This window comes from Haematobia irritans, chromosome 1 (assembly GCF_050003625.1).
Source record: "Haematobia irritans isolate KBUSLIRL chromosome 1, ASM5000362v1, whole genome shotgun sequence".
Classification (NCBI taxonomy): Eukaryota; Metazoa; Arthropoda; class Insecta; order Diptera; family Muscidae; genus Haematobia; species Haematobia irritans.
In genome coordinates, this window is record NC_134397.1 from 151,453,410 (window position 1) to 151,466,919 (window position 13,510).

Sequence of the window (13,510 nt, forward strand, 5' to 3'; positions counted from 1 at the left end):
TTCAACCGGATCGGGTGAATTTTGCTCTTCCAAGGGGCTACGGAGGTCAAATCAGGGGATCGGTTTATATGGAGGAAATAAATAATTATGGACCGATATGGACCAATTTTTGCATGGTTGATACAATATACTAACACCTTGTACCAAATTTCAGCCGGATCGGATGAAATTTGGTTCTCTTAGAGGCTCCGCAAGCCAAATCTGGGGATCGGTTTATATGGGGGCTATATATATAATTATGGACCGATGTAGACCAATTTTTGCGTGGTTGATACAGAACATATACTAACACCGCGTAACAAATTTCAACCTGATCGGGTGAATTTTGCTCTTCTAAGGGGCTTCGGAGGTCAAATCTGGAGATCGGTTTACATAGGGGCTACATATAATTATGGACCAATTCCTGCATGGTTGTTAGAGGTCATAAACTAACACCACGTACCAAATTTCAACCGAATTGGATGACTTTTGCTCATCCATGAGGCTACGGAGGTCCAATCTGGGGATCGGTTTATATGGGAGCTATATATAATTATTGACCGATGTGGACCAATTTTTGCATGGTTGTTAGAGACCATATACTGACACCATGTACCAAATTTCAGCCGGATCGGATGAAATTTGGTTCTCTTAGAGGCTCCGCAAGCCAAATCTGGGGATCGGTTTATATGGGGGCTATATATATAATTATGGACCGATATGGACCAATTTTTGCATGGTTGTTAGAGACCATATACTAACACCTTGAACCAAATTTCAGCCGGATCGGATGAAATATTAATCACGTCGTCGAAAATCGATATGTTACAAACGGAATGGCAAACTTATTATACCCATATCTCCAATCCAAGTTATATTATATTATATAAGTTGCAAACTTCTAAATTCTTACTTTGTGATTATTAAATAGTATACTTTGGTTGTGGGGAGTTGTATATTTTAAGTATTCCTAAAAGTACACTGAAAAAATATTTACGTGATATTAAAGATTACGTAACGTAAAATGTAGGATGCGAAATTTACAAAATATTAAGAACAAATTTGTTTAAAATAATGAAATTTTAATTAAAATATCGTTTATATTCTTTGTTTCAATTTTTTTTTTAAATTAAATTTAGGACACAAATTTTGTAAATTTGCGTCGCGTCCTAAAATACCTATAGATTTCAAATTTCAAGCAAATTGGATAAAAACTACAGATTTTAGAATCCCAAGAAATAAAATCAGGAGATCGGTCTATATGGGATATATCAAAACATGGACCGATACTCACTATTTTCGGCACACTTCTTTATGGTCCTAGAATACCTCTACATTTCTAATTTCAGGCAAATTGGATAAAAACTACGGATTCTAGAAGCCCAAGAAGTAAAATCGGGAGATCGGTCTATATGGGGACTATATCGAAACATGATCCAATAATCACAATTTTCGGCACATCTCTTTATTTTCCTAGAATACCTCTAGGTTTCCAATTTCAAGCAAGTAGGGTAAAAACTACGTATTCTAGAAGCCCAAGAAGAAAAATCGGGAGATCGGTCTATATGGGGGCTATATCGGAACATGGTCCAATAATCACCATTTTCGGCACATCTCTTTATTTTCCTAGAATACCTCTAGATTTATAATTTCAGGCAAGTTGGGTAAAAACTACGGATTCTAGAAGCCCAAGAAGTAAAATCGGGAGATCGGTCTATATGACGGCTATATCGAAGCATGGACCGATAATCACCATTTTCGGCACATCTCTTTATTTTCCTAGAATACCTCTAGATTTCCAATTTCTAAAAACTATGGTTTCTAGAAGCCCAAGAAGTAAAATCGGGAGATCGGTTTATATGGGAGCTATATCAAAACATGGACCGGTACTCACCATCTTCGACAGACGTCTTTATTTAGGGTCCTAGAATACCTATAGATTTCAAATTTCAGGCGAATTGGATAAAAACTACGGATTCTAGGAGCCCAAGAAGTAAAATCGGTAGATGGGTCTATATGGGGGCTATATCGAAACATGGTCCGATAATCACCATTTTCGGCACATCTTTTTATCTTCCTAGAATACCTCTAGATTATCAATTTCAGGCAAGTTGGGTAAAATCTACGGATTATAAAAGCCCAAGAATCAAAATCAGGAAATCGGTCCATATGGGGGCTATACCAAAACATGGACCGATAGGCACTATTTGTGGTACACTTTTCGATGGTACTAAAATACCTCTAGATTTCCAATTTCAGGCAAATTGGATAAAAACTACAGTTTTTATAAGCCCAAGACCCCAAATCGGGAGGTCGGTTTATATGGGGACTATATCACAACTTGAACCGATGTAGCCCATCTTCGAACTTGACCTGCCTGCAAAAAAAGACGAATGTGTGCCAAATTTCAGGACGATAGCTCCATTATTGAAGGCTGTAGTGTGATTACAACAGACAGACGGACATATTTATATCGTCTTAGAATTTCTCCCTGATCAAGAATATATATACTTTATATAGTCGGAAATCGATATTTCGATGTGTTACAAACGGAATGATAAACTTATTATACCCCCGTCACCATTCTATGGCGGTGGGTATAAAAAATATTAAATTATCTATAGACGACCTAATTTCAAAGTCATGAAAAGTTAATTAGTGCATCTTTTGATTCCTCCGCGTAGGGTGTACTTGTTGCTACCACTCCATGTAAGGGAGATTAATATGAATGCTAAATTGCGTATAAATATATCATTGCTCCCAACCCTATTTTCCTAGTCGTATAAAAATGGTCCAAATGGTTGTACTCGTCGACAGCGTTCAATGAGGAGTAACAAATATCCTCAGTCTCATTTTCCAACCAATTCAATGGTGTGCAGGATAACACAGACAATATTGTCGCATTAGTTTCTGTTGGCAATTCGCCGTGAGGATCTTAGCCAAGGTTTATTTTGATTTTAGTTGGCGTTTACACATCTACATATGTGTGTGTGTGTATGGCAGCGTTTGTTCATATATATGTGTCGGTGTATGTGTGTAATTTCATATGCTTATAACTTTAAGCCGCATGAAATTTATTAAGAGAATTTAGTTTTTATGTCTTTTTCAGATAGTTGGCTATGATTATTCTGCGTAGAATGAGAATGAGAGTGCGAGTGTGAGCTTGTGTTTTGTTTTAATTATAATGTTTTCCCTATGGATTTCTGCAGATATTTTTGGCAAGATGTGTTTTCTAAGATTATTTCTATCACTGCATTGTCTATGAGTTACATATGGCTTTTTCTTTCATATATTCTCAGAATGGAAGGAAAATAAACTTTTAAACTATGAAATTTATTTTGGGATATATCTATAAGATATTTTAACTGACAAAGCAAATAGAAAATTCTCAAATGAATACAATCTTCCTTACATGGTATGTTAAAGTGATTATGTGACTTTAAAAGGAGTAAGAATTTCTAGAATTAGATTTGAATTTAAATTTGAAAATATTCACAAATGGACATTAAACCACAAAAGAGAAGGATGAAAAACTGTTATTAACTTATTTATATTGCGTTGCAATTAGTAATATATTTTAATATTTCTAAAATAAATCTACATTTTCTATCTTGGTGTATTCACTTTTTTCTGGGTGTAGACAACATAAAAGGGTTAAATAAATTTTTATAACAATTAAAAAAGTTTCTATTGAAGTCAAAATTGTTATTATACCTGACTACATAGAGTATGGAATGTTAAAAATAAAATATCTCTTTTCTTATTTTCTTTTCAGGCATTCGTCAATAAATTCTGGTGAGTTTATGTTAAATGAATTACTAATTTGTTTACAATTTTTTTGTTATCGGCTGCGACTTAACATTTAAAATATATTCGGATGATGATGACTTTAATTCAATTTGTATACCCTTCACCACTACTGTGGTACAGGGTATAATAAGTTTGTGCATTTGTATGTAACGCCAAAAAGGAAAAGTCTGAGACCCATCGTTTAGTATACCGATCGTCTTAGAATTAAATTCTGAGTCGATTTAGCGATGTCCGTCTGTCTGTCCGTCTGTCTGTCTGTTGATGTATTTTTGTGTGCAAAGTACAGCTCGCAGTTTTAGTCCGATTGTCCTAAAATTTGGTATAGGGCCCTGTTTTGGCTCAAAGACGATCCCTATTGACTTTGGAAAAAATCGGTTCAGATTTAGATATAGCTGCCATATATATTTTTCACCGATCTGGTCATAATTGGCGTGTATATCAACCGATCTTCCTCAAATTCCGTACATCCGAATATTTTATGAGTCTCGAAAAACTTGCAAAATATCAGCCAAATCGGTTCAGATTTAGATATAGCTCCCATATATAGCTTTCGCCCGATTTACACTCATTTGTCCACAGAGGCCAATATTTCGCTCCGATTTAGTTGAAATTTTGCACAGGGGGTAGAATTAGCATTGTAGCTATGCGTGTCAAATTTGGTTGAAATCGGTTCAGATTTAGATATACCTCCCATATATAGCTTTCGCCCGATTTACACTCAAATGACCACAGAGGCCAATTTTTTGCTCCGATTTAGTTGAAATTTTGCACAGAGAGTAGCTATGCGTGCCAAATTTGGTTGAAATCGGTTCAGATTTAGATATAGCTCCCATATATATGTTTTTCTGATTTCGACAAAAATGGTCAAAATACCAACATTTTCCTTGTAAAATCGCCACTGCTTAGTCGAAAAGTTGTAAAAATGACTCTAATTTTCCTAAACTTCTAATACACATATATCGAGCGATAAATCATAAATAAACTTTTGCGAAGTTTTCTTAAAATTGCTCCAGATTTAAATGTTTCCCATATTTTTTTACTAACATTGTGTTCCACCCTAGTGCATTAGCCGACTTAAATTTTGAGTCTATAGATTTTGTAGAAGTCTATCAAATTCTGTCCAGATCGAGTGATATTTAAATGTATGTATTTGGGACAAACCTTTATATATAGCCCCAACACATTTGACGGATGTGATATGGTATCGAAAATTTAGATCTACAAAGTGGTGCAGGGTATAATATAGTCGGCCCCGCCCGACTTTAGACTTTCCTTACTGGTTTATAACTCGCTTTTTTTCATATTTTTAAGGAATATTTTTAAAGAATAATTGTAACTTGTTTTGTTTCAAATAGGTTAAAAACAGAGTTTAATAAAAAAACTTATTATACCCTGAACCACAGTAGTGGTGAAGGGTATATAATAAAAAGATTAATAAAATAGTACAAATTATTAAATTTTTGTCGACAAAAAAGATAAATCCATTATTGAAAAATTGCAAATTTTTGAGGTCAAGTGTTTCACACAAGCGTTAGAATGCATTAAAAATCATAAAAAAAATATTTATTTATCAAAATATCACAAAATGTTTTAATGTACATCCAAAACACTGAATGCAGATAATACACTAAAAAAAAGTTTACTTGTATCCAAAGGTTTTGACCTTCCCTTAAGGAGTTTTGGTATTGATTCCGAGCCAACGATGCGGCTTCTTTAAAATAAAGAAATCTTGCGGCAACCTATCTGGCTTTAAATCTAGGACCAATAAAATTATAATTAGGATACAAATCTCATTTATCAATTTTTTATTCTATTTTTGCGGTTTATTAATAAAGGTACTCACTTACAAACAAATGCCAGTTTAAAACCCCAATTTATAACGGGTACTTCAAAGTAAAAAAATATTTTCCGAATTTCAAAAAAAAACTTTAAACCAAAGACGCTAAATCCCCAACATAAGTCTTAGACTATATTTGAAGCGTTTTTATCATAAATCTAAATATTCAATATTTCAGTTAATTTAAGAACAATTTCTTTAAACAAAAAATGTGTTTCTTTACTTTAAGGAAAATTAGCATTAGTTCAAAGACATGCGACTTTAGCGAAGGGACGCACATTTACAAAATGTGTGTCCTAAATTTAATGAAAAAATTTTTGAAGCAAAGATTATAAACTGTATTATACCCTCCACCATTGGATGGGTGTATATTAACTTTGATATTCCGATTGTAACACATCCAAATATTGCTCTAAGACCCCATAAACTGTATATATTATGGGTCGTGGTGAAATTCTGAGTCGATCTAAGCATGTCCGTCCGACCGTCTGTTGAAATCACGCTAACTTCCGAACGAAACAAGCTATAGACTTGAAACTTGGCACAAATAGTTGTTATTGATGTAGGTCGGATGGTATTGCAAATGGGCCATATCGGTCCACTTTTACGTATAGCCCCCATATAAACGGACCCCCAGATTGGAGAAGAGAAGCAAATATCATCCGATCCGGCTAAAAATTGGTACATGGTATTAGTCTCTAACAACCATGCAAAAATTGGTCCATATCGCTCCATAATTATATATAGCCCCATATAAACCGATACCCAGATTTGGCTCGCGGAGACTAGAAGAGAAGAAAATGTCATCCGATCCAGTTGAAATTCTGTACGTGGTGTTAGTATATGTTGCAAAAACTATTGGTGCGAAGTATAATGACTATTGTATGAGCTGTCATGATGCGGAGGAAAAGGAATCAATAAAACACCTCTTGTGTGAGTGTCCTGCATTTTGTGTAAGGCGTAAGCAAATTTTAGGGGCATATAGCTTCAGATTACTGGCGGACCTGGAAAACGTTAACTTAAGCAGTCTGCTAATGTTTTTGGAACAATCTGGTTGGTTCAACAGAAGAAAATAATCGAGAAGGTTCAACGGTTAAAACTAGAAGTGCCCATATGTAATAGGTACTTTTAGTTAATGTGGTATCACAATGGACTGAATTGTCTAAGTGAGCCTGAATCTCAATCGGGCTGCCACTTTAACCTAACCTAACCTAACCTAACCTAACCTAACCTAACCTAACATAGTATATGTTCTCAAACAACCATGCAAGAATTGGTCCATATCGATGCATAATAATATATAGCCCCCATATAAACCGTTCCCCAGATTTGTTCTCCGGAGCCTTTTGGAAGAGCAAAAATCATCCGATCTGGTTGAAATTTGGTACGTGGTGTTATTATGTGGTCTCTAACAACCATGCAAAAATTGGTCCATATCGCCCCATAATTATATATAGCCCCCATATAAACCCATCCCCCGATTTGGCTTACGGTGCCTCTAAGAGAAGCAAATTTCATCCGATCCGGATGAAATTTTGTACATGGTATAAGTATATGGTCTCTAACAACCATGCGCAAATTGGTCCATAATTATATATAGCCCCCATATAAAGCGATCCCCAGATTTGACCTCCGGAGCCTCTTTCAGGAACAAAATTCATCCGATCCATTTCAAATTTGGTACGTGGTGTTAGTATGTCGTCTCTAACAACCATGCAAGAAGTGGTCCATATCGGTCCATAATTATATATAGCCCCCATATAAACCTGTCCCCAGATTTGATCTCCGGAGCCTCTTGAAGAAGCAAAATTCATCCGATCCGGTTGAAATTTGGTACAGAGTGCTAGTATATGGCCTTTAACGAACATGCAAAAATTGGTCCACATCGGTCCATAATTATATATATAGTCCCCATATAAACCGTTCCCCAGATTTGATCTCCGGAGCCTCTTGGAGAAGCAAAATTCATCCGATCCAGTTGAAATTTGGAACGTGGTGTTAGTATATGGCCGCTAATAACCATGCCAAAATTGATACATTTCGGTCTATAGTTATAGCCGATCCCCAATCGCACAAAAATTGGTCCATATCGGTTCATAATCATGGTTGCCACTCGAGCCAAAGATAATCTACCAAAATTTTATTTCTATAGAAAATCTTGTCAAAATTTTATTTCTATAGAAAGTTTTGTCAATGTTTTATTTCTATAAAACTTTTTGTCAAAATTTTATTTCGAAGAAAATTTTATCAAAATTTTATTTCGAAGAAAATTTTGTCAAAATTTTATTTCGAAGAAAATTTTATTTCTATAGAAAATGTTGTCAAAATTTTATTTCTATATAAATTTTGCCAAAAATTTGTTTCTATACAAAATTTTGCCAAAATTTTATTTCTATAGAAAATTTTGTCAAAATTTTATTTCTCTAAAAAATTTTGTCAAAATTTTATTTCTTTAAAAAATTTTGTCAAAATTTTATTTCTTTAGAAAATTTTGTCAAAATTTTATTTCTATAGAAAATGTTGTCCAAATTTTATTTCTATAAAAATTTTTGTCAAAATTAATTATATACGTATTTAATCGGCCATTTTTAGTTTAATATATACCACGTATGGACTTCCTTGCAATTTAGAAGACGTTGTTAGGAAGTTTTAAGATACCTTGCCATAGGCAAGCGTTACCGCAACTTAAGTAATTCGATTGTGGATGACAGTGTATAGAAGAAGTTTCTACGCAATCCATGGTGGAGGGTACATAAGCTTCAGCCTGGCCGAACTTACGGCCGTATATACTTGTTATCCCTTCAAAAGTTGCCGAATTATTTCCAAAAAAAAAAAAAAAATATTTGGAACCACTGTGAAACGGTTGTTGAAATGACAAGTCTATGTTAAATTCATCACATTCTTGGCTCTCTTTGAATAATGGTTGCCATTAAATACTTTTGCTCACGACAAACAATTATCACCGAAGTTCCTCAAAATATTTTGAATTTTTCTGCACTAGCATATGTATTCCGCACATACAATTTAATCAAACTTCCTTGTTGAATAATTTTATTCATTGTGGTATATACAATATAGTGCAATTATAAATCTAACAACAGATTGCAAATAAAGGGGAGTATGGCTAACGAGTAATGGGGTTTCCCACCATTTTCTTACTCGCAATGAAATTTCCCAAATCAACATCCCACCAAATATGGGGTGATGGCCAACAAGCACTTTACAATCAATTGAAGGATACTCAATATTCAAATATTTCATAAAAATTAACAGCTTGTAGAAGTATTCTTGAACTTTTCCGATTGATTGCCTCAAAAAGTAGAATCCTAATGATGAGCATGGGGGCACAGTAGTTTAATTTTGTAGAAAAACAAAAATTTTAATGCACACTCTTCAGAACTTGTCGACCGCGTGCGGGGTTTTTTGAATTAAATGGAAGTTTTTAAGTGCATCCCGGGATCCCATATCAACTTCTTTTCACTTCTGATGAAGTTTTTTTTTGGATAAGTCTTAGAAATTACGATGTTTTTAGATCTAAGAGAAAATTTAAATTTTGGACAGTTAGATGAATTACAGTAAATGAATAGAAACTTGATTAAAAAAGTAACAAGACAACGAAAAAATAAAACTTTCACCCCTGCAGGATTTGAATCTGTACCTTTTGGATTTTTCTCTTTCATAGAAGTTTTTTTGAGAAGATTTTGCAAGTTAAAAGGATTATCTATTTTTGTGGGAAATTCTTTTTATAGCCAAGTTCGAACGGCGTTCCACATTGCGGAAAAGCTTTTAAACACTTATAAATTTCACCAACATTACTGAGAGGGAATAATCCACTGATGTAAAATTTGTTGGTGTTTAGTCGAAGCTGGGATTAAACCCATGATCCTGCGTATACAAGGCGAACATGCTAACCATTGCACCACGGTGGCTCCCTTACTCTCCAAAATGTTCCTGGCGCAAAATGCAACGGATTGAGATCCGGCAAATTTGACGGCAATTGTACGGTAGAAACGAATCAAGGAACCTCCTACTTACATCGTTCATGGTTGATGCGTTCTGATTGCGATGGAACTGAGTGCTGTTCCAATGTCCAGGGTCTGTGGCTGAATTTTTTTCTACACAGGATTTCAATACTGTATCCCCCCCGAAAAAATACTTTATACGAAATTGCTATTTTTTCACATTTAAATTCTAGAAGCATTGTTGATAGTATTTTCTTTGCTCATGTCCCCAAATTGGGACGCTTTCGTCCCCACAAATCTCAAATTTAAATCAAAAAAAAAAAATTCCGTAAAAAAATCCCAAATAAATTTCTGAGATTTTTGGAAAAAATAATGGAATAAGCTCTGCTGTAGACAATCCGACATAGTTTAAAGCATGAATCAAAATATGCAATATTTTTTATGACTGTTTACGAGTTACAATAACATGAATTTAGTATAATTTTCATCTTTTGCAAATCGTCTTCTAAAAGCTCGAAAAATAATAATGGGAGCTCGGTTAATATTAAATAAATTCACAATAGTACAAACATAGTAAATTGTAAATTAGGCCTTGGGTCCCAAATAAATGCCGTGGAAAAAAAGAGGAGGAAATTCGCTTTACTTCTTCAAGAATGTAGAAAAAAAGAATTTCATATAAAACATAACTCTAAACCCCACAAAAATTCCCAAATTTCTGGAAATTCCCAAACAAATTCCCAATTCCCAAAATCAAAAATTTCGTCCCCATCCACGAAAAATATCTCAGATTTGGGGGAAAATACCCAAAACTGGCAACACTGCCTGGAGGGCCCCAATGATGGTCACCCATGGTTTTCCAGCCAAATATAAAGCAATCACACTGTCACACTTGAGTTTCATCATGAATAACATTATTTCTAAATGCAATAGATCAAAGTGCTTTTGTAAGCTTGTAAATAATAAAATGGTTTGTCAGTAAAATAAATCTGTAGGTGTCAGACGAGTGGTTTATATGGATATCGGCCATACTGTACACGATTCACCGTCGCCATTACTGCAAGTTTTATATTGACATTCTGGGAGCCACCATGGTGCAATGGTTAGCATGCCCGCCTTGCATACACAACGCCGTGGGTTCGATTCCTGCTTCGACCGAACACCAAAAAGTTTTTCAGCGGTGGATTATCCCAACTCAGTAATGCTGGTGACATTTCGGTGGATTTCAAAGCTTCTCTAAGTGGTTTCACTGCAATGTGGAACGCCGTTCGGACTCGGCTATAAAAATGAGGTCCCTTGTCATTGAGCTTAACATGGAATCGGGCAGCATTCAGTGATAATAGACAAGTTCACCAATGTGGTATCACAATGGACTGAATAGTCTAAGTGAGTCTGATACATTGGGCTGCACCCTAATCTAACCTAACCTATGTTGACACTCTGCTATTGATTTAAAAATAGAACCCCTATGTTTTCATGGCGAAATAAATCATGCTTAACGGAAATGAGGTAATTTAACTTTGGTCTTTTCTGATTGTGTTTTTTGTCTTGTTTTGAGAAATTTTCATATACATTTTATTTGCAAAAGTTTTTCAGCAATTTGTTTCTTGCCAATAAGTACAAATTATTGTTTAAATTGTTTTGACATAAAACCAAATATCGCTTGATTTAATTTTGTTGTGGTTGTATTTAAGTCAGTTTTCATTTTTTGCACCTGGTGTTTTGTGCTTCACTTGTATCGATAATAAAAGTGGAAAACTTTATTTGAGTTGATTTATTGTTGAAGAGGCATTTTTGTATTGATTAATGGTAAGCCAAGAGATATAGGTACGAAGTGTTGATTTCATGATGTTAACATCATGGCTAGATTAGCTTAATTTTGTTTATCCAACTCTCTTTCGATCTCTTATTGAAACGAAGGGGAAAATTTTTGTTTGTTTTAAAATTGTGTAAACTTGCTTCAATGGGGAGATGGAAATGGAATTTGAATCCTTACTACTCGTAAATTTAAAGTTTTCTTTGGCAAAAACATTGGAGGCTTTAATGAAGTTCTGTTGCACAAGTCTTAGAAACTGTTTACCGAAAAAACACACCCAGGAATGTCTTATCCATTTTTCACATCCTATTAAGATCTCTTGCACTAGTCTCCGAAAATAAATATGTAGCGAAAAATTAAATTTTGGTCAATTAAGTAGCGTAATTGACCAAAAGAATAGAAAACAAGTGTATACGGCCGTAAGTTCGGCCAGGCCGAATCTTAAATACCCACCACCATGAATCAAATATTAGGGTTTCCTTTGAAATTTGAGGACAAACCAAGCAGAACAGTTCAACCAGTACACTTCCCGAAGATAAATTTAAAGATTTTACCTATGAAGACTATATCAGATTCTGGATTTGTAAGAACCATTTTTGTTAGAGTTTTAGAGGAATCATTAACATCTCTTGTAAGAAAATTATAAAATAACGTCTTGATTTGAAATCTTAAATCTGTAGATTTTCACCCGAGAAGTAAAATCTTGAAATTTTACATTGAGTTTCAAGCAATTTTCATGATCAGTGGAGGCATTAAATACCAAATGGATCGATAAAAACTTAATCCGATACACGTTTTTTTGAGCCAAAAATACCAGAATATTTACAATTTCGGAAAATCGGATAAAAACTGCGGTTTCTAGAATCCCAAAAAGTAAAATCAGGAGATCGGTCTATATGGGTTCTATACTAAAACATTGTAACGTTCCCCCTTCTTGGTCTGATCTCCTCTGACTTCGGCTACCTAATGGCCCCGGCCATGCTCAGTCTTGGGGCGGTTCTTAGTCAGAGAAGATAGTTTTGGATACATTAATATAGTGTTAATATAGTGTTCGTGTAGATAAATTAATAGAATGACAGTACTATTTTGGTATTAAATCCACTTTGCCCAGGGTGTTATATGGCATACATCTTACCTCTGATTAGGCTAACCTTTCCTTTCGCGAATCCCAAACAAAATTTAGAATTTCATATTAATTTTCATTTAATACAATGGAAGTAAGTGTCGTAGATTAAACATATGAACGTATAACAAATGAGAGGTCTTATAGCTGATTGAGTATAATGGCATATAAAATGATAAATTTATGTATGGATATATATAAAATATTAGTAAACTATATGTTTTGACTAAAAGGTATAATAATATGTATAACAACGAAATAGCGAGCTAATTCCATATGTATGAGAATGTCAAATACGGTTGACTTACCATTTAAAATCCATCGCAGTCCTCAGGCCTGATGAAGGAGGATAGTGAAGTTTATAATTTTAGGATCGAATTAACTCGCTCGAAGTGTACGTTCAGTGGAGGTAAATTAGTTGTGAACAATAAAATGTATTAAATTGAGATAAAGCTCTATTATATTAATCTTGCATAGACAGGGGATGGTTCCAGATACAATTATCAATCTTGCATTTACTGCGATATAGTTCTCGAGATAATTCAGAGACACTTTTATTTGTCGGAAGATTAAATATTGTTGATTTGGTATTTACGAGGACGATATGTAGTATTAACCAAATGATCTTTGATCTTCCTTTTCCAGGTTTGTTATTGGGATTCTTGAAATTCACCCACGTAACGGCAATTTACAATTTTTCGAAATTGTTGTCCTCTACGGCTAAGGGCTGCTTGACTATCCGCAAGATTAAGATTTGTGCCTGCCGCAGGCCCAACTGGTCGATATTCGTATGTATATATTTTTGGAGTTCTATATTTATACCCTTCACCACTACTGTGGTACAGGGTATAATAAGTTTGTGCATTTGTATGTAACGCCAAGAAGGAGTAATCATAGACCAACCTTTTAGTATACGGATCGGCTTAGAATTAAATTCTGAGTCGATTTAGCGATGTCCGTCTGTCTGTCTGTCCGTCTGTCTGTCT

The 13,510-nt window shown here is 34.5% G+C and overlaps 1 protein-coding gene across 1 annotated transcript in view; it reads left to right on the forward strand.

Moving 5' to 3' along the window:
• Window positions 1–13,510, forward strand: part of LOC142222025 (uncharacterized) — a 681,854-nt gene that overhangs the window by 24,210 nt on the left and 644,134 nt on the right. Inside the window, exon 2 of the mRNA XM_075291949.1 lies at window positions 3,755–3,774. The gene's annotated coding sequence lies outside the window, so the exon portion shown is untranslated. The remainder of the gene's footprint in view (window positions 1–3,754; window positions 3,775–13,510) is intronic.